General features: G+C 38.8%; 1 long non-coding RNA gene across 1 annotated transcript; it reads left to right on the top strand.

The window, feature by feature from the left end:
- Positions 1,392 to 25,904, top strand: LOC110270269. Its single transcript, XR_002359613.1, has 3 exons — positions 1,392 to 1,404; positions 3,444 to 3,450; positions 25,818 to 25,904. It is a non-coding gene; the product is annotated as an uncharacterized LOC110270269 (long non-coding RNA).

Below are 26,373 nucleotides of genomic sequence, written 5' to 3'. Positions count from 1 at the left end.
TTTAGTGTATTTACATGCTTGCATATGATTGAGGCCATTATGTTATTAGCTCACTTATCCCAAATAGCCTACCCTTTTCAATTACCTTTGTTTGCCACTTTGAGCCTTTTAATCTCCTTTTGTTCTATATTTTACCACATCACTAGCCTTAAGCGGAAAAATAAATTAATTACCCCAAGTGAATCTTTGGTTAGCTTAAGTTAGAGATTGTGTATCAATTAAGTGTGGGGAACTATGGGAACTTGGGTTGATGGAAGTGTGCTGTGTTTTATTGACAAAAGTATTGGGAATTTGGGTGCATACTCATATGAGACCAGAAAAACTAAAAACTCATGTGCATTGATATGTTATGTTTGTTTTTATGATTCAAAAAAAAAAGACCAAAAATATTCAAATAATTAAGTAAATAGATAAATAAGAGGACAAAATTACCCCAATGCTAAGTTTAATAAAAGATCAACGCACATGTGGTGAAACGAAAGAAATATTTGGTACATGAGTATGTAATACAAAAGTGGGAATTATGGGTAGCTAGGCATGCTTTTAGAGTTACATAGAGTGTGTGTGTGTGTTAGGTGAGAGCTTAGGTTAGTCAAAGATTCATATTATAGTTCACTTGGCCATACATATATCATCACCCTTACCTTAGCCCCATACAACCTTGAAAAGATCTCATGATATTTGCATTGGTGTACTAAATTTTTGTTGATTGGTTAGATGAAGAACAAAGTCTAGAAAGCATGACTAGAGAAGAGTAGAGTGATTAACCCTAGACACTTGAGAGATTAGAGTGCATATACACTACCAGTGAGGGTTCAATGCTTGATTTTATGTTCCCTGCTTTCATGGGCTATCTTCTTACAAGTTTACTTGTCTCTTATTGTATGATTTGAATTAGTGGAATCTGATTTATGTTTGTCTTGGAGAATTTGTTTACTTTTAACCAAGTAGGTAGAAGTATTTTTGTATTTAGTTACATTCATATAGATAGGTTGCATTTCATAAGTTTTACCATTCCTCTTCACTCCTTTATAGCTTCTCTAGAGCTTAACATGAGGACATGCTAATATTTAAGTGTGGGGAGATTTGATGTACCACTATTTTATGCTACATTTTATGCTTAATTGAGTGGATTTTATCTACTAAACTCACACTTATTCATATAATTCGCATGTTTTACATTTTCCTTCCTAATTTGGTGATATGATTGAAAACATGCTTCTTTGGCCTTAAATTTGCTATGTTTAATCCCCTCTTATTACCATTCGATGTCTTGATATGTGTATTAAGTGTTTTTAGGGTTTATAGGGCAGGAATGACTTAGAGGATGGAAAGGAAGCATGCAAAAGTGGAAGGAATACAAGAAATTGAAGGAATTGTTAAGCTATCTAGCCTGACCTCTTTGTACTTAACTGACCATAACTTGAGCTACAGAGGTCCAAATGAGGCGGTTCTAGTTGCGTTGGAAAGTTAACATCCGACGCTTCGAAATGATATATAATTTCCTATAGTTTCCATGCTGTTAGGAGATGTGCACGTGTAGATCACACGTACGCATGACTTGGCAAAAATTCAATCCACGCGTACGCGTGGACGATGCGTACGCGTGACAGAGCCACATGCTGGATGCATCAGAAAACACTGGGGGCGATTTCTGGACTATTTTGACCTAGTTTTTAGCCCAGAAAATACAGATTAGAAGCTACAGAGTGGGGGAGTCATTCATATTTCCCAATATACACAATTTATGGTTTTAGATGTAGTTTCTAGAGAGAGGGCTCTCTCCTCTCTCTAGGTTTTAGGATTTCTCTTAGTTTAGGTTTATTTCTTCTCAATTCCAGGTTCAATGTCCCTTTAATTTATTTTTTCTTCTACTTTTATTTGTTCTAGCATTCTAGTTTATTTATCTTCCCAATTGAATTTATGAACTCTTTATGTTCGACTTGATTTTCTATTTAATGCAATTTGAGGTATTTTAGATTTATTTCTTCTTGCTTTAATTGTTATCATTGATGCTTGCAATTGTTCGTTTTAGATTTTACATTCCCAATTAGTTCCCTATATTTTTATGTTATGCCTTCCAAGTGTTTGATAAAATACCTGGGACGATTTTAAGTTAGATTGTTATGATTCTTGGCTTTGGTTGAGTAATTAGAGACACTTGAGTTATCAAACTCCTTGTTGATTGATAATTGATAGTTGCTGGTTGGTTTGGATCCCTCTAAAGCTAGTCTTTCCTTAGGAGTTGACTAGGACTTGAGGAATCAAATTGATTAGTCCACTTGACTTTCCTTTATTTAGTAAGGGTTAACTATGTGAGAGCAATGAACAATTCTCATCACAATTGATAAGGATAACTAGGATATGATGTCTAATTCTCATACCTTGCCAAGAGTTTTCTTAATTATTAACTTACTTTCTTGCAATTTACTTTTCTTGTTCATTATTCAAAAACCCCAAAAAGATAATATTCCATAACCAATAATAAATACACCTCCTTGCAATTCCTTGAGAGACGACCCGAGGTTTAAATACTTTGATTATTATTTTTATTGGGTTTGCTTAAGTGACAAACAAGTTTTTGTACGAAAGGATTCTTTGTTGGTTTAGAAACTATACCTACTACGTGATTACTTTTGTGAATTCTTTACTAGCAAAAATCCGTTCATCAATGGGTAAATGATGATAAGATTGTGCCATTATTAATGATTATTATGTTGAATGTTGTGAACTTGTTAATGTGAGTAGTTTGGTGGAATATTGAATTTGTTATGAGCTTGTGATAATAAGTGACGAGGATGATGAATATTGTGAATTGTTACGTTGATGAATATGTATGTATATATATGAGTTATGTTGTTTTGTTTTTGAATTGTGTGGGTTGGAATTGATGAAAATTGAGTCTTGGAATGTTTTGGGTTTAGGGAGAATAGTTATGAAATTGTTTGGAATACCTTTGAGTTGTTTTAAAGAGTGAATATTGGTTTGGAAGTGAGACTTTGAAAAGAAGGAGGTTTGGTGTTTTTTGTTGTAAAGTGAACTTTTGACCAACTTCGGCAGATCATAACTTGAGCCTCAGATTTTTGGATTTGAATAAAGTTTATTTCAAATTAAAGATAATTTCAAGAGTTTCAAAACGTTTTAAAGATTGTGAAAATCAGAGTTTTGTAGAGGAATTTATGAACGTCGAAAGTTAGGTGTATAAAACTGATTTTTATAATTTAACAGCTTTTGAGAAAAAAAGGCGGGGTGCGTACGCATACGCGGACCAGGGTCATGGACGCGGGATGGGAAAATTGACACCCCCGCATACGCGCAACATGGCATGCGTATGTGGGACCCTGTTTTCAGCAAAACTATATTTTTGTGATTTTAACATGATTTTAAACCGCTAAAACTCTACTTTTACTCCTTTAGAACTTAAATATTAGATTTAAGTTTAGTGAAGAGGTTAAGCTAAGAAAAAGGGAGTAACTTAGAAGTGAAGAAAGCTTGAGACATAATGAATTATGAATGAGAAGTGCAGAAATGTGATATGTATATGATGAATATGGCCATAATGAATGATTATGAATGGTTTATGACGAATTTGAAAAATAAAATTATTTTGGGCTTTGACCTGGCAAGGATCGTGGTGGTTTACCACTTGTCCAGTGTCAAAATGTCTGTAAGGATCGTGGTGGTTTACTGCTCACAGAAGCTGGGGATCGTGGTTGTTTACCACCCATGTGTGTATTGTTTTTCCAATTGAGGATCTTGCGAAGTTCGTGGTGGTGTACCGCTGGCAATGGTGGGGTTCGTGGTGGTGTACCGCCCACCGGTTTTCAAGAGGACGATATCTGGGTTAGTTACCGGATGTGTCGAGTTCTGGCAAAGTAACCGACACGTGAACTCACGGCCAGTAGGAAAGGCATGCATCATATGCATTTGTGTCTTGTTTGGTTTTGCATTCTTGGGTTTGCGTAATTGATATTCATGCTTAACTGATATATGACCTATTTGCTGTATCTGTATCCTACTTGTGTTTGCTTTGTCAGTACTGCTTGTTTGTGCACCGGAGCTTTAGAGGATTGGAGGATTGGAGGAAGGTAGAAATTAGGGCTTAAGTTACAAAGGAATTAGAAATAAGAACCTTAGATAGCCTACCCTGTTTATGGTTTTCAATTTTAGTTTTAAGTTTGAATCTATTGTCGGAAGTTCTAGGATCGCCTCTGGCTTTTCCGAGACATTATATGTTTGTTATGTGGGCACCATTACCATGCTGAGAACCTCCAGTTCTCATTCCTTACATATTTTGTGGTTTTTAGATGCATGACATGAGGCACCTCGTAGATGCATGCTGGAAGCTTTCTACAAGCGAAGAACTCTACCCGTTTGGGGTTTTATTTTGGTTTTAGATGCATATGTACATAGTTAAATATCACCACTGCATATATATATACACAAGTGGAGAAATAAACATCTCTAAGCAAAAAATACAAAATATAAAGGAGTCTCCGCTGTCCAAGATGATCCAACATGCTCAGCGAGGTGCGTCACGTACTGTATCCGAAAAATAATAAAATCCACAACGGGTGAGAATCCGAAGGTTCTGAGTAGGGTAACAGTTCCAAATAGAGACGATGTAAAAATACACGAACCCGCTAGGCAATCTTAAACTTCAACACCCAAGATTCAAGCCTAGGATTTACTAAACTAAACAGGGTAAACATACTAAGTCCACATCTATCTCAGTGCTCCTTATCCTCTGTCCTTCACAACACATCTCAACAACTTCCTTTTTAGTATCACATCAAGTTAGTATATGGTTCAGTAGTTTATTCAACAGTAACAAACACAAGTAATAAGGTGCAAACACAATTAAAAGTAATCACAACAATTAGCAGTTAAATAGATATATTCACTTAGGCAAACCAAACACAAGATGCACACTCAAGCAATTGTACATAGATGTACATGATACATGCCTATCCTACTGGCCATGAGCTCATGTGTCGGTTATGTTGCCAGACCCGACTCGGGTAAGCGGGATTAACCAACTGTCCTTACCCTTAGGTTCCATAAAAGCTAGCGGGATTTACCAAACTATCCTTGCCCAGAACGTTTATCAATTGCACAAGTGGGATTTACCACCGTCTTTGGCAGCCAAATTAGTCCACAAGTAAGCGGGATTAACCACTGTCTTTACTGGGTACCTCGAACAAACGAGATTAAACATCGTACTTATCCAGAACAGATACCAATGAATGCGCAAGCGGGATTTACCGTCGTCCTTGCCATTGCAGTAATTTATATCTCAAACAGTTCACAGTAAAATCTTTAATCAATGTTATATTCAGTAGGTTCATTAACCATAAGCTTTCAGCAATATCTCTGACCCTTCAATCCATAATCTCAATCATTATACCAATTTAATCCATTCCATATCCCCACATTCATTCCGGAGCCTAAAAACTAATTATCAAACCATATACAAGGGTTACAAGCTTATCGGGAAAGCCAAATAGTCAAAAATAGAGAAATTTTGAGAAAACAGGACCTGTGCATACGCATCACCCTTGTGCGTACGCACCGATCAGAAATGCTTCCAAGCTTGTGCATACACATGACTAGTTGTGTGTATGCACAACTTGAAAACTCCCTCTCGTGCGTATGCATCACCTTCTTATGTACACACGAGTCTTCACACTCATCCTGACTAGTGCGTGCATGAAAGAACCGTAATTAATCAACCGGTTAATTATGTAAATAATATTGTCCAAATTAGATTCTGAAAAGTTAGAATGAAAATTTGAGGATTTAAATGTGATTTTTAGACTCAGTGGGTCTTTCTGAGGTAGAAAATGTGTTTTCTACGAAAAATCGTAAACCAGCAATTGAATCGATTCAACCGGTTCAAGTCTGCCTGGTGTTGCGTGAGAAAAAGTGAGAATAGTCAAAAACCTTAGAAAAATATTAGAAATAAAAAAATGGGCGTTAATTTTAAAGGTTTGGCCCAAAGTTGGGCCAAACGGGTTAAAAAATACTAACGGGTTGGACGGGCCCAAGCCCAACATATATAAAGGTTCATTTAATGAACCCTTCACCTCATTAACACACACTCAGTAGAAAAGAAGAAGAGGGAAAGGAGAAGAGAGAAATACTATTCACTCTTCACTTCAATCCACGATATCTCGAGCTACGGTGCTCTGATTCGCGTGCCGTCATGGTTGAGTTGACGATGAGAATTGATAGTGATATAATGACGATTGGTGGATATGTTGTATATGTGATAATTGAGGTTGAGAATAATGAAATGTGAAGGAAAATGTGATAGGATTGGTGTAATATGATACAAAGGGTAGATTTTGATGAAAAATGGAGTTTGGAATGGTTTGGTATGGTTTTGGTTGTGTTTTTTTCAGCAATTGTGGAAATGGTGAAATTCTGTAAAAATGGGTTTTTGGTGAAATTTGTCTGATCATAACTTTTGTCTCGGTTTTCAAAATTTATTGAAATTTGTTAAAGATTAAAGCTTATTGAAAACCCTTCAAATCGATATAAAGTTTGTAAAATTTGGGTTTTTGTAGAGGAAGTTATGATCATTCAAAGATTGGTGTAAAAATCTAAAATTCTGCTAAGTTACAGAATTTTATGATTTCTGGTATGTGCGGACGTACAGCCTTGTGCACACGCACAACCCTGCAAACATTTAACATGTGCGCACGCACAGACCTGTGCATCCGTACATGCAGGGGTAGGCTCCCTGGTTGCAGCACTAGCACAGCTTGTACGCGCACACACCAATAAGAAATTACAACTTGTGCGTACGCACGGCTCTGTGAGCACACACATGTTGGGAAGGTCAGTCTGTTGGGGGCGCTAGCACATCTTGTACAGGTGAACAGACTTGTGAATTTTCGTACCTGTGCGTACGCACACCTCTGTGCGTAAGCACACTTTTAAAAATCTTCCTGGGCGTGCGGACGCACACGCCCTGTTTCTCAAATTTAATTTTGTTTTCAATTATTTCACCTTCTCAATAAGATTGTAAGCTTCTATACACCATTTTGAGATTTTTGGGCTTAATTTTGAGTATGAGAACATGGGAAATAATCTAAGGGTTTTAGTTGATGATTTTTATGAAAAATTAGAGAACGGAGGATTAGGTCTTGGGTGTACTGAGGATGGTTTGATGGTATGTGAAGGATGATTGATATATGAGATGAGAAATAAGGAACTATTGAGTTCAGAACTGAAATGTGAATTTACAATGGTTAAGATGAGTCGAGGACTCTGAATGAGATGATGGATCCATGTATACTGAAAATATTTTCTGAAAAACTACTAAAGTACTGATTCGTACTGAGATTTTGAGACGTTATGTGCTCGGTAGGGACGGTGGTTAATCACGCCTATCGAGGTAGCGGTAGCGGCGTAAGGACTGGGGTTAATCCCGCTTACATTGAGATGTGAGGTCTGAGGCAAGAGTATCCCGCTCGCATCCCTTCAGATCTATAGAGCGTGCAGGTGCAAAATTCTGGACAGTGATCTGAGCACTATATCTCAGGGGTTCCCAACAATGATTCCGAAGGGCGACATCTCCATGGAGATGTGTCGGGTTGGCAGTTGAACTGACAATGTGATATCACAGCCAGTAGTGCAGGCATTCATCATGTGCATTTTCTACCTTTATGGTACGGAGTGTTGGGCGGCTAAAGGGGAGCACGAACATAAGCTGAGTGTGGCAGAGATGAAGATGTTGAGAGGGATGAGTGGTCATACGCGATTAGATAAAATAAGGAATGAAGATATAAGGGAGAGAGTTGGAGTAGCACCCATTGTGGAAAAGATGGTTGAATCGCGTCTTAGGTGATTTGGACATGTGAGAAGAAGACCGATAGAACATTCAGTCAGGAGGGTAGATGAGATGGAAGATGGGCGAAAGGTAGAGGAAGACCTAAGAAGACCATCTATGAGGTGGTCAAACGAGATCTACATGTAAATAGTCTCTCTGTAGACATGACACATGACAGAGCACAATGGCGTCGTTTGATTCATGTAGTCGACCACACTTAGTGGGACAAGGCTTTGTTGTTGTTGTTATTGTTGTTGTTGTTGTTGTTGTTGTTGTTTGCTTTCTCGACTTAAAATTGTATGCCTAATTGAATAACATGCCTATTTGCTTACTTGACTACTTTTCTTATATGCTTATACTTGTGATTTATTTGCATTGCAATTATTTGTGATTTCTACTGGGAGGAGGAGGTTCGGAAGGCGGTGACGATGGGATCGCATAGAGGATAGGTTGGTGAAGTCTGTGGGACAGCGGTGTTAGTTAGATTAGAAATTCCCTAAGATAGAGTACCCTGTTTATTTATGTTAAGATTTATATTATTATGCTTTATTGTTTTAGTATGCCTAAGATGAATCTTGTGATTGATATGAAGTCTAGGATTGCCTTTGGCGTCCCGGGGTCTTATATCCTACATCACTGGGTACTGTTACCATACTGAGAACATCCGGTTCTCATACATATTTCTGTTATATTTTTCAAATGCAAGTCGCAACCCACCTCAGTGAGTTGCTTGGATGGTGACAGAAGCGGAGGATCCGGATACCTTTTGGAGTCTTTTGTTTATTTTGTTATACATCTCTCATTTTTGTATTTTATTTTAGCCTAGAGGCATGTATTGAGAGAACAAAACTTGTATAAGCTGTTTTTTTACTGTCTGGTTTCTGCATAGTCTGTATATGGCTAGCCGGCTTAAACTCCATGAACCGTGGCTAGATTCTTATGATATTATACTACTATCTTTTGATATATCTTATCTGTACCTTGTGTTTTATGTTAGAAGCTCTGTTAGTACGTTTTGTGCTTTTCAAATGGGGTTTTTGAGCAATATCCTTCATCGGGCTTCTAGATTATACTATTCTTTCTATATCTCTGATTAATCTTTGCTTTACGACGCGAGGTAAAGCTTAGGCTAATTAGGGTGTTACATTTAGTGGTATCAGAGCGGATGGCATGAGGTAAGGCTTAGGATAATTAGGGTGTTACATTTTGTGGTATCAGAGCGTTTCGTCCTCGTGAGCCTGAGGGATGGACCGATTGTGCTTTATTGCATACTCTGTGTGTCTTTTCTTTGATGCTATTAGGTTATCTGTTTGATATTGCATAGCATGCTTATTTGTGAGTGCCTATTAGGATAATTGAAGTACTAGGCTTTTGATATTAAGACTAATCACCTTGATATCGATTGTTTAGTGTAGACAGGAACCCTAATGGCCACTTGCAGATGAAGTCGAGCGCATTCACGAGAAAGTAGGAATGAGCAACCAGTTGAGAACCATGCCGAATTCATAGCGGCAATGGTGAATCTCGCTAATACCATGGAGGCTAATGTTTCTGCGACTCTGCAAGCTGTGTAGAGATTGGACCAACCGACCGGAAACGGAAACGAAAATGGTGAAGGAAATGTGAATGACAATGCTGAGGGAAATGGTGATAACACGGGTGGTGTTCCGATGACCTTGGCGACGTTTCTCAAGGTTCATCCGCCAATTTTCCGAGGATCAACTAATCCTACTGAAGCGGACAACTGGTTCCAGGCTATGGAGCGTGCTTTACAGGTGCAGCACGTTCCGAATAATCAATATGTGGAGTTTGCTGCTTATTAGCTTGCGGGAGAGGCCCAACACTGGTGGCAAGCAGAGTGCCGCTTGCTACAGCTTCAGAACGCCGATGTTTCATGGGACATATTTCAGACGGCCTTCTACAAGAAGTATTTTCCTGAGTCTGCAAGGGAAGCAAAGTAGAAGGAACTGATGCAGCTGAAGCAAGGTTCCCTATTTGTGGCGGACTACACCAACAAGTTTGAGGAGCTTTGTAGGTTTTCTAGGATATGTCAGGGTGTCCCGGAGACCTATGAGAGCTGGAAGTGTATCAAGTACTAGAGAGGCTTAAAGGACAACATAATGACTGCTGTGGCTCCTATGGAGATCCATGTCTTCTCCGACTTGGTGAACAAAGCAAGGGTGGTGGAAAGAGTATGCCAAGACGGTAGCTTCGTCCAAGGAAACTCATGGAGGAAACACTAGCAAGGGACGTGGCAAGTATTTTCATCCGAGGGGTCAAAGCATCAAAAGAGGAGGATATGCGACACAAGGTCAAAGAGGCTTCAGGAAGAACACTCAGACTCAGTTTCAGTATGCTAAAGGGAAAGAAAATTAGAGTAAGAATTCTCTGGATTTGATATGTGTACGTTGTGGGTGTTTTCATCCTTATGACTCATGCAAGATTGGTTTAGGTGGTTACTTCAGTTGTGGGTTGCCTGGCCACATTGCGAGGGATTACACTCATGGAAGGAACCAAAATGCGGGCCAGAGTCAGCATCAAGGCCGAGTCTTTGCTGTGAACGCCAAGGATGCTTTCAAGGTAGATCCGTTGATGAGAGGTATATGTCTAGTTAGTGATAAATCCTTAGTTGCATTGTATGATACTGGAGTATCGCATTCGTTTATTTCGTTTGCTAAAGTTGAGGAACTAGGCTTGAAAGTATCAGAGTTAGTATTTGATCTGCATGTACATACTCCGCATCAGACGGTGATGACTAGGTCAGGGTGTAGGCAAGTAGGTTTCAAGCTTGAGGGTAGAGACTTTGTGCATGACTTGATCTGTTTACCAATGGTTGGGTTGGAGATGATATTGGGATTTGATTCGTTGTCAAAGAACCGAATTTTATTGGATTGCTTTGAACGGACAATTCAATTTATGCTGGAAGGAGAAAATGGAGTAGTGGTAGCTGCGGGGTATTACCTGAACTCTGTAATGGTACATTGTAGTGGGGAGGAGTGTCAGAGTTATATCCTGTTGGCTGCTAATGCGTTGGCATGTTCACTGCTAATGCGTTGGGTGATGCTCAGAACTTAGATCAGATGCCAGTGGTTAGAGACTTTCCGGAGGTGTTCCTGAAAGATATCCCTGAGTTTCCACCTCAAAGGGAGATTAAATTTGCAATTGAATTGGTGCTGGGAACCGGACCAGTATCGATTGCGCCGTATAGAATGGCTTCGATAGAGCTGGCAGAGTTAAAGACTCAGTTGGAAGAGCTTCTGAATAAGAGGTTCATTCGACCAAGTGTATCACCGTGGGAGTGCCAGTTTTATTGGTGAAAAAGAAGGATGGAGGAATGCTAGTGTGTGTGGACTATCGACAGTTGAACAAAGTGACTGTGAAGAACAAGTACCCGCTGCCAAGGATAGATGACTTGATGGATCAATTGTAAGGATCTGGAGTGTTTTCCAAGATCAATTTGAGATCCGGTTACCATCAAATAAGGGTGAAAGAGGATGATATCCCTAAGACTACGTTTAGGACACGCTATGGACACTACGAGTTTGCGTAATGTCCTTTAGGTTAACGATTGCACCTGCTATTTTCATGGGCTACATGAACAGAGTATTTCGTTCCTATTTGGACAAATTCATGGTGATTTTCATAGACGATATCTTAGTTTACTCTAATACGGTAAAGGAGCATGAGGAACACTTGAGGATTGTGTTGCAAATCTTAAAAGAGCAGAAATTATATGCTAAGTTGTCAAAGTGTGAGTTTTGGAAGGAGGAAGTGAAGTTCCTAGGTCACGTGGTGAGCAAAGGAGGAATAACAGTAGATCCTTCTAAGGTAAAAGCAGTGATGGAATGGGAAAGGCCAACAACGGTAACGAAAGTCAGAAGTTTCTTAGGATTAGCTGGATATTACCGGAGATTCATTGAAGGATTCTCCTGGATTACACTACCGATGACTAAATTGACAAGGAAAGAGGTACCGTTTGTGTGGACATCGGAGTGTGAAGAGAGTTTTCAAACTTTGAAGCAAAAGTTAACTTCAGCACCTGTTTTAATCTTGCCAGAATCGCAGGAACCGTTTGAAGTATATTGTGATGCGTTACTGAAGGGTTTGGGTTACGTGTTGATACAACACCGAAATGTGGTGGCTTACGCATCACGTCAGCTGAGACCGCATGAAGTGAATTACCCCACTCATGATTTGGAATTAGCGGCAATTGTGTTTGCCTTAAAGATTTGGAGACACTACTTGTATGGAGTGAGATTTAGCATTTTTTTTATCATAAGAGTCTCAAGTACATCTTTGATCAGAAAGAGCTAAATATGTGACAGAGGAGGTGGATGGAATTGTTAAAGGACTATGATTTTGAGTTGAGTTATCACCCTGGAAAGGCGAATGTGGTAGCAGATGCATTGTGCCAAAAATCGTTAACCATAGCTTGGATGAGAATCAAGGAAGAAGAGCTAGTAGATAAGTTCGTAGATCTTAAGCTGGATATTGGTGAAGTTGCTAAAAGAGTTTGTTTGAATCAGTTGCAGATCTCGAGTACCTTTAAAACAGAGATTCAGAAGGCCTAGGAAGATGAGCAACAACTTCAACGATTATTTCAACCAGTTGGTGATAAGAGGCGTGAAGAATTCACTAAAGATAGTGAATGATTATGGAGATACAAGGGAAGGATTTGCATACCGGATGTTGGGAGTTTGAGACAAAATTTGTTGTTAGAAACTCACAACAGTGGGTTTTCTATTCATCCCGGAAATACGAAGATGTATTATGACTTAAAGAAGATGTTCTGGTGGTCTAGGATGAAGGGTGATGTAGCAACAGTGGTATCCAAGTGCCTGACGTGTCAGAAGGTGGAGATAGAGCATCAGAAGTTGTCAGGGATGCTACAGCCTCTTGAGATTCCTCAGTGGAAATGGGAAGGAATTGCAATGGATTTTATGACCGGTTTACCGAGGACTAGGTCGGGATTTGACACGGTTTGGGTGATTGTGGATCGCGTAACCAAATCCACTCATTTTCTACCTATCCGAATAAGTTGTTCAATGGAAGAGGTAGCGAGGTTGTTTATCAAGGAGATAGTAAGGTTGCATGGTGTGCATCGAGCATAGTGTTGGACCGTGATCCCCGATTCACATCAAGATTTTGGAGAGCTTTCCAAAAAGCTTTCGGTACAAAACTATGTCTCAGTACTGCATATCATCCACAAACAGATGGACAGTCAGAGAGGACTATTCAGACATTAGAAGATATACTGAGGGCATGTGTGTTGGATCAACCCGGAAGTTGGGATCGCTACATGCCATTGGTGGAGTTTGCGTACAACAATAGCTTTCATGCGAGCATTGGGATGGCTTCGTATGAGGCCTTGTATGGACGGAAGTGCCAATCTCCACTTTGTTGGTATGAATCGGGTGAAGTAAGTGTTTTAGATCCCGATTTGGTAGCTGAGACTACTGAGAAGATTAAGAAGATTCGGGAGAGAATTTTAACTGTCCAGAGCTGACAGAAGAGTTATCCAAATCAGAGAAGGAAACCGTTAGAGTTTGAAGTGGGAGAACATGTATTTCTAAGGGTTACACCGACAATTGGGATCGAAAGAGCCATTAAGACCAAGAAGTTGAATCCGAGGTTCATTGGACCGTTTGAGATTCTGAGACGATTCGGGCCGGTGGCATATCAAGTAGCTTTGCCGCTTCATCTGTCTAACTTACATGACGTATTCCACATGTCACAGCTCCGCAAGTACACGTCGGATGCGGCACATGTGTTGGAGCCTGAGTCAGTCGAGTTGAGGGAGAACTTAACCTTCCAAGTAACCCCGGTGCGTATTAACGATACTAGTGTGAAGAAGCTGCGAGGAAAGGAAGTTCAGTTAGTTAAAGTAGCTTGGGAGTGAGCGGGAGTTGAAGAGCATACTTGAGAATTGGAATCCAAGATGCAAAAAGATTACCCCGAGCTTTTCTCAGGTAATCATTAAATTTTGAGGGCAAAATTTCTTATTTAGTGGGGAGAAATGTAAGAACTACAATTAATCAACCGGTTAATTAAGTAATTAATATTGTCTAAATTAGATTCCGAAAAGTTAGAATGAGAATTTGAGGATTTAAATGTGATTTTTGGACTCAGTGGGTCTTTCTAAGGCAGAAAATGTGTTTTTTGCGAAAAACCGTGAAAAACCGCAAATCAAGCGTTTCAAATCTGCCTGGTACTGCGCGAGAAAAAGTGAGAATAGTCAAAAACCTTAGGAAAATGTTATAAATGGAAAACCGGGCGTTAATTTTAAAGGTTTGGCCCAAAGTTGGGCCAAACGGGCTAAAAAATGCTAACGGGTTGGATCGGCCCAAGTCCAACATATATAAAGGTTCATTTAATGAACCCTTCACCTCATTAACACACACTCAGCAGAAAAGAAGTGGGAAAGGAGAAGAGAGAAACACTATTCACTCTTCGCTTCAATCCACGATATCTCGAGCTACGATACTCTGATTCGCGTGCCGTCAGCGGCTACGCGAATCTCTCGCCGAGCCCGTCACATCTATCTAAGCATTATGGTAAGTTTCTCGAGTTTCTCTGCCCGGTTTTTGTGTTCTTGAGAAATTCGAGTTGTAGGATTTGGTTGAGTGAAATCTTGTGTTTTGGGTGTTTAGGTACACTCTAGTACTTGATTGCTTGTGGTTTTGGCTTCCAAAACTTTTGAGTAAGGTGAGTTACTCTTGAACCCTTGTGAAATTTCAATTTTTATGAGCACTAGGTTGATTAGTTATAGTTTATGTGTGTTATAGCTTGAAGTTGTGATTGTTGGATATTATTGGAGCTTGTTGGTGATTGTTGGAAGCTTGGATTGTATTGGAAAGCTTTTTGGTGACTATTGTGTGCTCAATTTTGAGTTTTGGTATATTGGGAATCGGCCAAGGTATGGTTTCAGTTTCCTCTATGTAGTATATAATATTCATGGACACTTAGGCTAGTGACCCATAAGATAGGTTTGGAAATTTATATGCTGTTGATGATTGTTTGTGTTGATGATGTATAACGAATTGATGTTGTTGTTATGGTTAAATGATGAAGTTGAAATATGATGGACTTGGATGAATGAGTATTGTTGATTACTAATATGAATCATGGTTGAGTTGACGATGAGAATTGATAGTGATATAATGATGATTGGTGAATATGTTGTATATGTGATAATTGAGGTTGAGAATAATGAAATGTGAAGGAAAATGTGATACTATGGTGTAATATGATACAAAGGATAGATTTTGATGAAAATAAAGTTTGGAATGGTTTGGTATGGTTTTGGTTGTGTTTTTTTCAACAATTGTGAAAATGGTGAAATTTGGTAAAAATGGGTTTTTGGTAAAATTTGTCTGATCATAATTTTTGCCTCGGTTTTCAAAATTTATTGAAATTTGTTGGAGATTAAAGCTTATTAAAAACCGTTCAAATAGATATAAAGTTTGTAAAATTTGGGTTTTCGTAGAGGAAGTTATGATTATTCAAAGATTGGTGTAAAAATCTGAAATTCTGCTAAGTTATAGAATTTTATGATTTCTGGTATGTGCGCACGCACAGCCCTGCGAACATTTTAACATGTGCACACGCACAGACCTGTGCGTCCGCACAAGCAGGGGAAGGCTCCCTGGTTGCAGTGCTAGTACAGCTTGTGCACGCACACACGAATAAGAAATTACAACCTGTGCGTATGCACGGCTCTGTGCGCACGCACATGTTGGGAAGGTCAGTCTGTTGGGGGCGCTAGCACAGCTTGTGCGGGTGAACAGACTTGAAAATTTTCGTACCTGTGCGTACGCACCCCCTGTGCTAGGGCTGGAAGCTCATGAGCCAGCTCATGAGCCAGCTCGAGCTCGACTCGTTAACAGCTCGATAAGCTAAGCTCGTGAGCTGGTGAGCCAAGTTTGAGCCTGAAATTGAGCTCATAAATTAAATGAGTCGAGTTTGAGCTTGGATAAGCTCAGCTCATTAGCTCGTGAGCTGGCTCGATTATATATATATTATAACAATCTTAATTATTTAATATTTATATTTATTTTTTACATATAATTTTAATATAGGACATAAATAAAAAATTTATAATTTATTGATAGATAAACAATATATAAAATTGATCTTTTCAAATATTTTTAAAAATATATAAGTTATAATTTATTGATATAAAATTATAGATTATGTATCTATGTTTCTCTTATTTGAGCCAGCTCGTGAGCTTTTGGTGAGCCGAGCTTGAGCTTAAAAAATAAGCTCGATTGTTAATGAGTCGAGTCGTGACCCAAGCTCAATTTTTGTGAGCTGAGCTTGAGCTTGGTCTAGCTCGGCTCAGCTCGGCTCATTTCCAGCCCTACTCTGTGCGTACACACACTTTTAAAAATCTTTCTGGGCGTGCGCACGCACACCCCTGTGCGGACGCACACGCCCTATTTCTCAAATTTAATTTTGTTTTCAACTATTTCACCTTCTCAACATGATTGTAAGCTTTTATGACACCATTTTGAGATTTTTGGGCTTAATTTTGAGTATGAAAACATGGGAAATAATCTAAGGGTTTTAGTTGATTATTTTTATGAAAAATTAGAGAATGAAGGATTAGGTCTCGGGTGTACTGAGGATGGTTTGATGGTATGTGAAGGATGATTGGTATATGAGATGAGAAATGAGGAACTATTGAGTTCGGAACTGAAATGTGAATTTATGGTGGTTAAGATGAGTCGAGGACTCTAAATGAGATGATGGATCCATGTATACTGAAAATATTTTCTGAAAGACCACTGAAGTACTGATTCGTACTGAGATTATGAGATGCTAAGGACAGTGAGGATATCGTAAGGACGGTGGTTAATCTCGCTTACATTGAGATGTGAGGTCTGAGGCAAGAGTATCCCACTCACATCCCTTCAGATCCATAGAGCGTGCATGCTCAAAACCCTGGACAGTGATCCGAGCACTATATCTCGGGGGTTCCCAACGATGATTCCGAAGGGCGACATCTCCATGGAGATGTGTCGGGTTGGCAGTTGAACCGACAATGTGATATCACAGCCAGTAAGGCAGGCATTCATCATGTGCATTTTCTATATGTTTGTTTGCTTTGTCGACTTAAAATTGTATGCCTAATTGAATAACATGCCTATTTGCTTACTTGACTACTCTTCTTATATGCTTATACTTGTGATTTATTTGCATTGCAATTATTTGTGATTTCTGCTGGGATTGAGGAGGTTCGGAAGGCCGTGGCGATGGGATTGCATGGAGGATAGGTTGGTGAAGGCTGTGGGACAACGGTGTTGGTTAGATTAGAAATCCCCTAAGATAGAGTACCCTGTTTATTTATGTTAAGATTTATATTATTATGCTTTATTGTGTTAGTATGCCTAAGATGAATCTTATAATGGATATGAAGTCTAGGATTGCCTTTGGCGTCCCGGGGTCTTATATCCTACATCATTGGATACTGTTACCATACTGAGAACCTCCGGTTCTCATACCATATTTCTGTTGTGTTTTTCAGATGCAGGTCGCAACCACCTTGGTGAGTTGCTTGGATGGTGACAGAAGCGGAGGATCTGGATACCTTTTGGAGTCTTTTGTTTATTTTGTTATACATCTCTCATTTTTGTATTTTGTTTTAGCCTAAAGGCATGTATTGAGAGAACAAAACTTGTATAAGCTATTTTTTTACTGTCTGGTTTCTGCATAGTCTGTATATGGCTAGCCGGCTTAAACTCCACGAGCCGTGGCTAGATTCTTATGATATTATACTACCTTTTGATATATCTTATCTGTACCTTGTGTTTTAAGTTAGAAGCCCCGTTAGTACGTTTTGCGCTTTTTAAATCGGGTTTTTGAGCAATATCATTCATCGGGCTTCTAGATTATACTATTCTTTCTATATATATATATATATATACTATTAATTTAAGACAAATTTCATTAAATTTCAAACTCCGAGCGCCAAGTTATGACCCGTTTAAGTTGGTTAAAATTCTATTTTTACCCAAATCCACACTATTGCCTATTTTCACTAATTCTCAACGCAATTTAGTTCAAACTACTCCAATACCATTTCTAAATATTCCAAACACTCATTCATCAATTTTCAACTATTTCAAGCCTAACCAACTCAATACTAACTCATTTAGCATGTCTCATCAACTATATCCATTCACAACAATACACAACATTCATACATCCAAATTCACAACCAACTAAACATCAGTCTTCTCATTGTCATATAAAAATCTACACCACTTACCTCAACTTACCAAATAGGAAATTCTTCACCCTATCACAGCCTCTGGCCCAATTTTCTTATCAATTACTATTTCCATCACACACACACACACACACACACACACACACACACTCACACACATATATTCACATCATAATTCAAGCTATTATAAAACCAAATAATCACCACAACAATCAATTTTATTCAATCCTATCCTAGGGACAATTAGCCTAGGTTTTCACATAGTTTATATAATGCCTACTTAAAACTTAGACCCGTACCTTACCGATGATGATTTTTCCAACACTTGAATTTCCTTCCCTACCTGAATCAAGCCTCAACCAACTCCTCCAAGCCTCTGCCAATTGTTCCAAAATCATACCACGTACTCCAACCGCACCAATTCAACCAAACAAGACAAGCTAATCCATATAATCTAATCACAATAATTTATTCAATATTCATACTAGGGTTTTTACTCAAAATGTAAAATTCAGAAAATTAAGCTTCCTTACTTTATCTCACGTAACCTTGGGTTGAAACTCCATCAAAACTCAAGATTAAACCTCCCCTAATCATTGAAAAATCAAAATTTTCTCAACACCCAAACCAAAAATGAGAAATTGAAGAGAAATGGAAAATACTTAGATAGAATCGAAGAACATGGTGAGAGCGACGTATGATCACAAACGGATCTTCGATCGGAGCTTCGGATTGAAAGTTATGAGGATTTTTGTGTGAGTGTGAATAATGACCTTAGAGCACCACTCTCTTCCTCTCTTCTCTCTTTATGCTAAATGTGTTTGTGTTAATGAGGGGGAGAGTGCTAAAATATGAAGGGAGAAAGGCTTATAAGCTATGGGCTTAGGCCTAACATGAGTCTGTTTGTGGTTTTTGTCTTGTTTGGCCCAACCTTGGGCCAAAACCTTTAAGATAAGTGTTTTAATTCATATTCTAAATTATTTATCTCTCCCAATTATAATTGTTAGATTTTTAACCTTCTTCACTCATAATTAATTTATTATTTATTATTTAATTGTGTTTTACATCCTACCCACCTAATTATAAATTTTGCTCTCAAAATTTAATTACAATTACCTTCAAATATGTGAGGGTAATTCTTCCGCATGTCATATTCGAGCTCCCATGTATGCTCTTCCATTCCCACTCGACTCCAAGTAACCTTCACCAATAGAACTTCTTTTTCGCGTAGTTTCTTGATGCTGACATCATCAATTCTCACCGGAGCCACTTGAAATGTAAGATTTTCCTTCAGCTGAACCAATTCGAGCACTAACATGTGTGTTACATCAGATGTGTACTTCCAAAACTGAGAAACATGAAATACGTCGTGCAGGTTTGAAAGATATGGCAGTGAAGCCATTTGATATGCCACTGGCCCAAACCTCTTAAGAATTTGAAATGGACCAATGTAATAGGGATCCAACTTCTTCATTTTTATTGCTCTACCCACTCCCATAGTCGGAGTAATATTTTAGAATACATGATCTCCCTCTTCAAATTCCAAAGGCTTCCATCTTCGATCAGCATAGTTTTTCTGACGACTCTGAGCAATAAGAATTCTGGCTCGAATCCTCTTAATATGTTCAGTCGTCTTAGCCACCAATTCAGACCCCAACAAACGTTCCTCTCTGGCCCATACTAACATAATGGACATCGACACTTTCTCCCATACAGAGCCTCATACGAAGCCATTTCGATGCTTGCATGGTAATTGTTATTGTACGTAAACTCCACCAACGACATATAGCGATCCCAACTCGCCAGTTGGTCCAACACATATACTCTCAATGAATCTTCTAGAGTCTGAATCGTTTTCTTTGATTAGCCATTGGTTTGAGGATGGTACACCGTGCTTAAGCACAATTAAGTTCTGAATACTTTCTAGAAAGCTCCCCAAAATTTTAAAGTGAATCAATGATCTCTATCTAACACTATGGTTGTTGGTGTACGAAATTGTGATCATCAACAATGGCGCCAAAGACTTGGAGCTCTCAAACATGAATCACACTTTGTCACAATTCCGCACAACTAACCAGCAAGTGCACTGGGTCGTCCAAGTAATACCTTACGTGAGTAAGGGTCGATCCCACGGAGACTGTCGGCTTGAAGCAAGCTATGGTCATCTTGTAAATCTCAGTCAGGTGGATTCAAATGGTTATGGAGAATTGATAATTAAAAGATAAATAAAACATAAAATAAAGATAAAAATACTTATGTAATTCATTGGTAGGAATTTCAAATAAGCGTATGAAGATGCTTTGTTCCTTCTGAACCTCTGCTTTCCTATTGCCTTCTTCCAATCATTCATACTCCCTTCCATGGCAAGCTTTATGTTGGGCATCACCGTTGTCAATGGCTACTTTCCGTCCTCTCAGTGAAAATGTTCTAAATGCGCTGTCACCGCACGGCTAATCATCTGTCGGTTCTCGATCATGTTGGAATAGGATCCATTGATCCTTTTGCGTCTGTCACACGCCCAACACTCGCGAGTTTGAAGCTCGTCACAGTCATCGCTTCCCAGATCCTACTCGGAATACCACAGACAAGGTTTAGACTTTTCGGATCTCAGGAATGGCCGCCAATTGATTCTAGCCTATACCACGAAGGTTCCAATCTTAGATTAGAAACCCAAGAGATACGCATTCAAGCCATTGCTAGTAGAACAGAGGTGGTTGTCAGGCACATGCTCATAGGTGAGAATGATGATGAGTGTCACAGATCATCACATTCATCAAGTTGAAGAACGAATGAATATCTTAGAGAAGAAGTAGGCATGAATTGAATAGAAAAATAATAGTAATTGTATTAATTCATGAAGAACAGCAGAGCTCCACACCTTAATCTATGGTGTGTAGAAACTCCACCGTTGAAAATACATAAGTACAGGGTCTAGGCATGGCCGAATGGCCAGCCTCCCCAAACATAAAGATCAAAAGGTATATGAAAGTCTGTGTGTAAAAGTCTCTAAATACAATAGCAAAAGGTCCTATTTATAGAAAACTAGTAGCCTAGGGTTACAGAAATAGGTAATTAATGCAGAAATCTTCTTCCGGGCCCACTTGGTGTGTGCTTGGACGGAGCATTGAAGCTTCCATGTGTAGAGACTTTTCTTGGAGTTAAACGCTAGCTTTTGTGCCAGTTTGGGCGTTTAACTCCAGCTTTTATGCCAGTTCTGGCGTTTTGACGCCATAATTTCTATGCTGACTTGAAATGCCGGTTTGGGCCATCAAATATTGGGCAAAGTATGGACTATTATATATTTTTGGAAAGTTCAGGATGTCTACTTTCCAACGTAATTGAGAGCGCACCAATTGGGCTTTTATAGCTCCAGAAAATCCACTTCGAGTGTTGGGAGGTCAGAATCCAACAGTATCTGCAATCCTTTTTCAGCCTCTGAATCAGATTTTTGCTCAAGTCCCTCAATTTCAGCCAGAAAATACCTGAAATCACAGAAAAATACACAAACTCATAGTAAAGTCCAAAAAAGTGAATTTTAAATAAAAACTAATAAAAATATAATAAAAACTAACTAAAATATACTAAAAACATACTAAAAACAATGCCAAAAAGCGTATAAATTATCCGCTTATCAGTTGTAGACACACTAGGCAATCTTACAATCTCCTTAATGTACAACCTCACCGATTTCTCAAAAGAATAAGTCATACAGATAGGCAAGAAATGAGCGAATTTCGTCAATCGATCAACAATCATCCACACTGCATCAAATCCTACTCTACTCCTTGGCAATCCTGACACAAAGTCCATAGCAATACCGTTTGTAATACCCTATCACACAGAACTTTACACTTAAGTCGTAAAACAGATGTGGTGAGGTATTACGACCCCTAAAAATAAAATTATACACAGATATACTTGAAGAAATTTGTAACTAGGAGCCTTGAAGAAAGGTTTAAGCAAAAACCGCGAAAAGAAAAGCGCATTACTCATGAGCGCATAAACGCAGAAAGGTAGATAAGATCGCGCGAAAAAGATGGCCTGCGAAGGGAAGGCCAGTCAGAGCATATATATATATATACATAAGTACCCCCCAAGAACCCAAAAAGACCGTTTATAACACTTGTTTCTCCCAGTCAACCTCTAAGAGGGACAAAACATAAGTTATATAAATACATAGAAGAGTCTATAAACATAAATATAGAACAACAGCTCAAAATATAACATCCCAAAAGCTAGACTTTGCTTCCTTAGAAACATCAGACGCTCAGCGAGGTGCCTCTCGACCTGCATCTGAAAACAACAACATTTGTATAGAATGAGAACCAAAGATTCTCAGTATGGTAATGGTGCCCACATAACTAACATATAAGGTCTCGGAAAAAGCAGAGGCAACCTTAGAACTTCCAGTATTTAAATTTAACTTAAATTCATAACTTAAACCTGAAAAACATAGCAACTAACTAAAGGATTCTCATTTTAAACTAACTAAATCCTTTCTGATTCCTTCTAACCTCCCCATTGCCAGTGGAACCGTCATCAGCATCTCCTCTGCCAGTATGAGAGATCTCTCAGTTGTAAACACAAGCAAAACAGACAAAGAAAGCACATATAACAAGTAGACAATTAGTAATTAACATGAATAAACAATTAAGCAAGCCAAGACAATACCCACTCAAATAAAACATACAAATGTCCATGATGCATGCATGCCATATGGTTGATGAGCCTCATCTGTCAGTTACAAAGCCAACCCGACATGTCCGGTAACTAACCTGGGCATCGTCCTCTTGAAAACTGGTGAGCGATATAGTACCACGATCCTCACCTCGTGAACGATAAACCACCATGATTCTCACTATCTGCAAATGGTAAACCACCTTGATTACCACAGACATTTTTCAATTGGAAAGGAACAACCTGTGGGTGGTAAATAACCACGATCCCTACCTCAACTGCAATCCTTGACAAGTGGTACACTACCACAATCCTTGTCAGGTGCATGAATCACAATTTTATAACCCGTAGGCGGTAAATCACCACGATCCCCACAGACATGTCGACATTGGACAAGCGGTAAACCACCATAATCCTTGCCAGTCAAGCCCAAAAATAGTTTCATCCGTTCTTCGAACGGCATAAACTTTACGGATCCAATTTTTGTTTGAAACAAGTTTGACACAAATTGGGGGCCCGGAAGCCGAGTTATGACTTGTCGAAGTTGGTCAAAAATTCACTTTTACTAAATAGTCAAAAATTATCCATAGACAAACTCATAGACAAGCAATGCATTCTCATAGACAAACTTAACATTCAACACCTCATAATTCACTTAAACAACTCCATAACACCAATTCAATAATTATCCTCAACACATTCCAATCAACAATTTAATTCAATAACCAACAAATATCAATGATCAACAACATCAACAATTAAATCCTATCTTACGGTTAACAAACCTAAGTTTTCATGACACATTATATTTTAGTTACGAGAAACCGAAACCATATCTTGGCCGATTTCTCCCTAAGTCACAAGGCACCGCAAGCCCTCGATACACAAGCTCCAAACCTTCACCAAGTGAGTTTCAAGCTCTGAATATGTTTCCAAGCCTCCAACATTATCATTATTGTTTCAATTCACATTTACACAACATAATTTCACACAATTACATACACAACCACTAATTTTACTATCCAATCTCATATAATTAAAGGATTCACAAGGGTTATGAGTTCTTTACCATTACCCACGAGATATTGAGTAAAATCCAATAATTTTCCATTGCCAGAGTTCACCTAAATCATCAAAATTATTCAATTCTTCAATACCCAAAACTCCAAATTTTTGAAACTGAGATGAGAAGATCTGGGTGTGAAAACTCAGATTTCTTAACAAATTGTTAGTGGTCTTGTAGAGGATTCCGAGACGAATGCGTGACGACTGACGACTCGCCAATCAAAGTTCCGAATCGAAAGTTATAGGGATTTAAATGAGAGGTTAGAGTTATGGAGTTTTCTTCCTTCTCCTCATGCAACCAGCAATGTGTTTCATTGCTTGGAGAAGGAGAAGAGCTAATGCTCTTCATATAGTATTCGCTGGTGTTCATACCCTAGCCCAATAAATGAAAGCCGAACTCAATAACACTAAAAGCCCTACCAATAAAGATAGACCTCAAGGTAAGCCCGACCTATTTTAGGAGGTCTGACGAACGGATCTTTGCTAGTAGAGAATTCACAAATAAGTTCTCGTTACTAGTATAGTTTCTATACCAACAAAGAATTCTTTCATACAAAAACTTGTTTGTCACTAAAGCAAACCCAATAAATTAAACCGAAGTATTTAAATCTCGGGTCATCTCTCAAGGAATTGCAGGGAGGTGTGGTTATTATTGGTTGTGGAAAAGTATCTTTTTGGGTTTTTGAAATAAGGAGTAAGGAAATAAAATCGCAAGAAATTAAATTAATAACTAAGAAAACTCTTGGCAAGGTATGAGAACTGGACGTCCTATCATAGTTATCCTTATCAATTGTGATGAGAATTGTTCATTGCTCCCACTTAGTTAACCTCTAACTATGGAGGAAAGTCAAGTGGACTAATCAATTTGATTCCTCAAGTCCTAGTTAACTCCTAAGGAAAGACTAGCTTTAGAGGGATCCAAATCAACCAGCAACTTTCAATCATCAATCAACAAAGGAGTTTGATAACTCGAGCGTCTCCAATTATTCAACCAAAGCCAAGAATCATAACAATCTAACTTAAGGCCCTCCCAAGTATTTTACCAAACACTTGGAAGGCATAACATAAAAATATAGAAAAGCAATAAGAGACAATAAAATCTAAACAACCAATTGTAAGCATCAATAACATAAATTGAAGAAAGCAATCATAAATCTGAAATACCTCAAATTGCATTAAATAGAAAATCACGTCTAACATGGGAATTCATAAACTAAATTAGGAAAATAAATGAATCAACAAGAGAAATAGATAAACTAAAGGACTAGAACAATCAAGAGTAGAAGAGAATTAAATTAAAGGAACATTGAACCTGGAATTGAGAAGAAATAAACCTAAAACTAAGAGAAATCCTAAAACCTAGAGAGAGGAGAGAGCCTCTCTCTCTAGAAACTACATCTAAAAACCTAAATTTTTGTGAATTGATGAATGAATGAATGAATGATTCCTCTCATGATTCCCCCATTTTGCAGCATCTATTCTGTGTTCTCGGGCTTGGAATTGGGCCAAAAAGGAGCCTAGAAATCGCCCCCATAGCTTTCTGCAACTTTCTGCACGTGGCGCATATCACGCGTATGCGTAGGTCACGCATATGCATCGTTTGGCGAAATTTCTTGTCACGCATACACGTCAGTCACGCGTACGCGTCGCTTGTCTTTTGCGCTAGTCACGCGTACGCGTCACTCATGCGTGCGCGTCGCTGCCAGCTTCTCAAAACTTCATTTTTCGCGTTCCTTCCACTTTTGCACGTTTCCTTTCTATCCTCTAAGCCATTCCTGCCCTATAAATCCTGAAAGTACTCAACACACAGATCACGGCATCGAATGGTAATAAAAGATAATTAAAATTGATAGTTTAAAGGCCCAGGAAACATGTTTTCAACTATATCACAGAATTAGGAAGGAATTGTAAAACCATGCAAATTATATGAATAAGTGAGTAAAGAATTGATAAAAAACCACTCAAATTAGCACAAGATAAACCATAAAATAGTGGTTTATCAAGGTCGGACACCGACTTCTTAAGGGCGAAAGCCCTACTCACTCAAAGCAGATAAACTGCTCCCTAAAACCTCCACTGTATCTAGAAGGTGAATCTTAACAAACTCCCAAGATAAAAGGAACGCTTATCTACCAGAAAAGATAAGATTACTCCAACAAAAGGTGGTTAGCAGTTCTAGTATAAATACACTAGCACCCCCTAGGTATAACACACGTTCTAATCTACTAAAAACCTGCCTAAAGTCCTTGCTGATTTAAGCATCGGAGTCTCTTGCAGATACCACCCGCTACCTCCTCATGAAGAACTCGGACAGACAGTACCTCAGCATCAATAAGTCGGACGCTGCCACACAAAGGGATCTAGACCTCACGTTCAGGCCCAAATCTACGTTTCAGGTAACCCCCGTAATATTGGTGCCATTGTCGGGGACCTAGAATTCACCCTCTGACCAATGGTGGACCACAAGCTCAGAGACGGCTATATGGCATCTGAATCTGAACTAGAAGACCAGCTAGAAGATCAAACCCTCTTCCTTCCTCCTCTGCCATCACATCATGGC

This window comes from Arachis ipaensis, chromosome B03 (genome assembly GCF_000816755.2).
Source record: "Arachis ipaensis cultivar K30076 chromosome B03, Araip1.1, whole genome shotgun sequence".
Classification (NCBI taxonomy): domain Eukaryota; kingdom Viridiplantae; phylum Streptophyta; class Magnoliopsida; order Fabales; family Fabaceae; genus Arachis; species Arachis ipaensis.
Note: the sequence above shows the minus strand (reverse complement) of the source record. Positions and strands in the feature narration are given on the sequence as shown.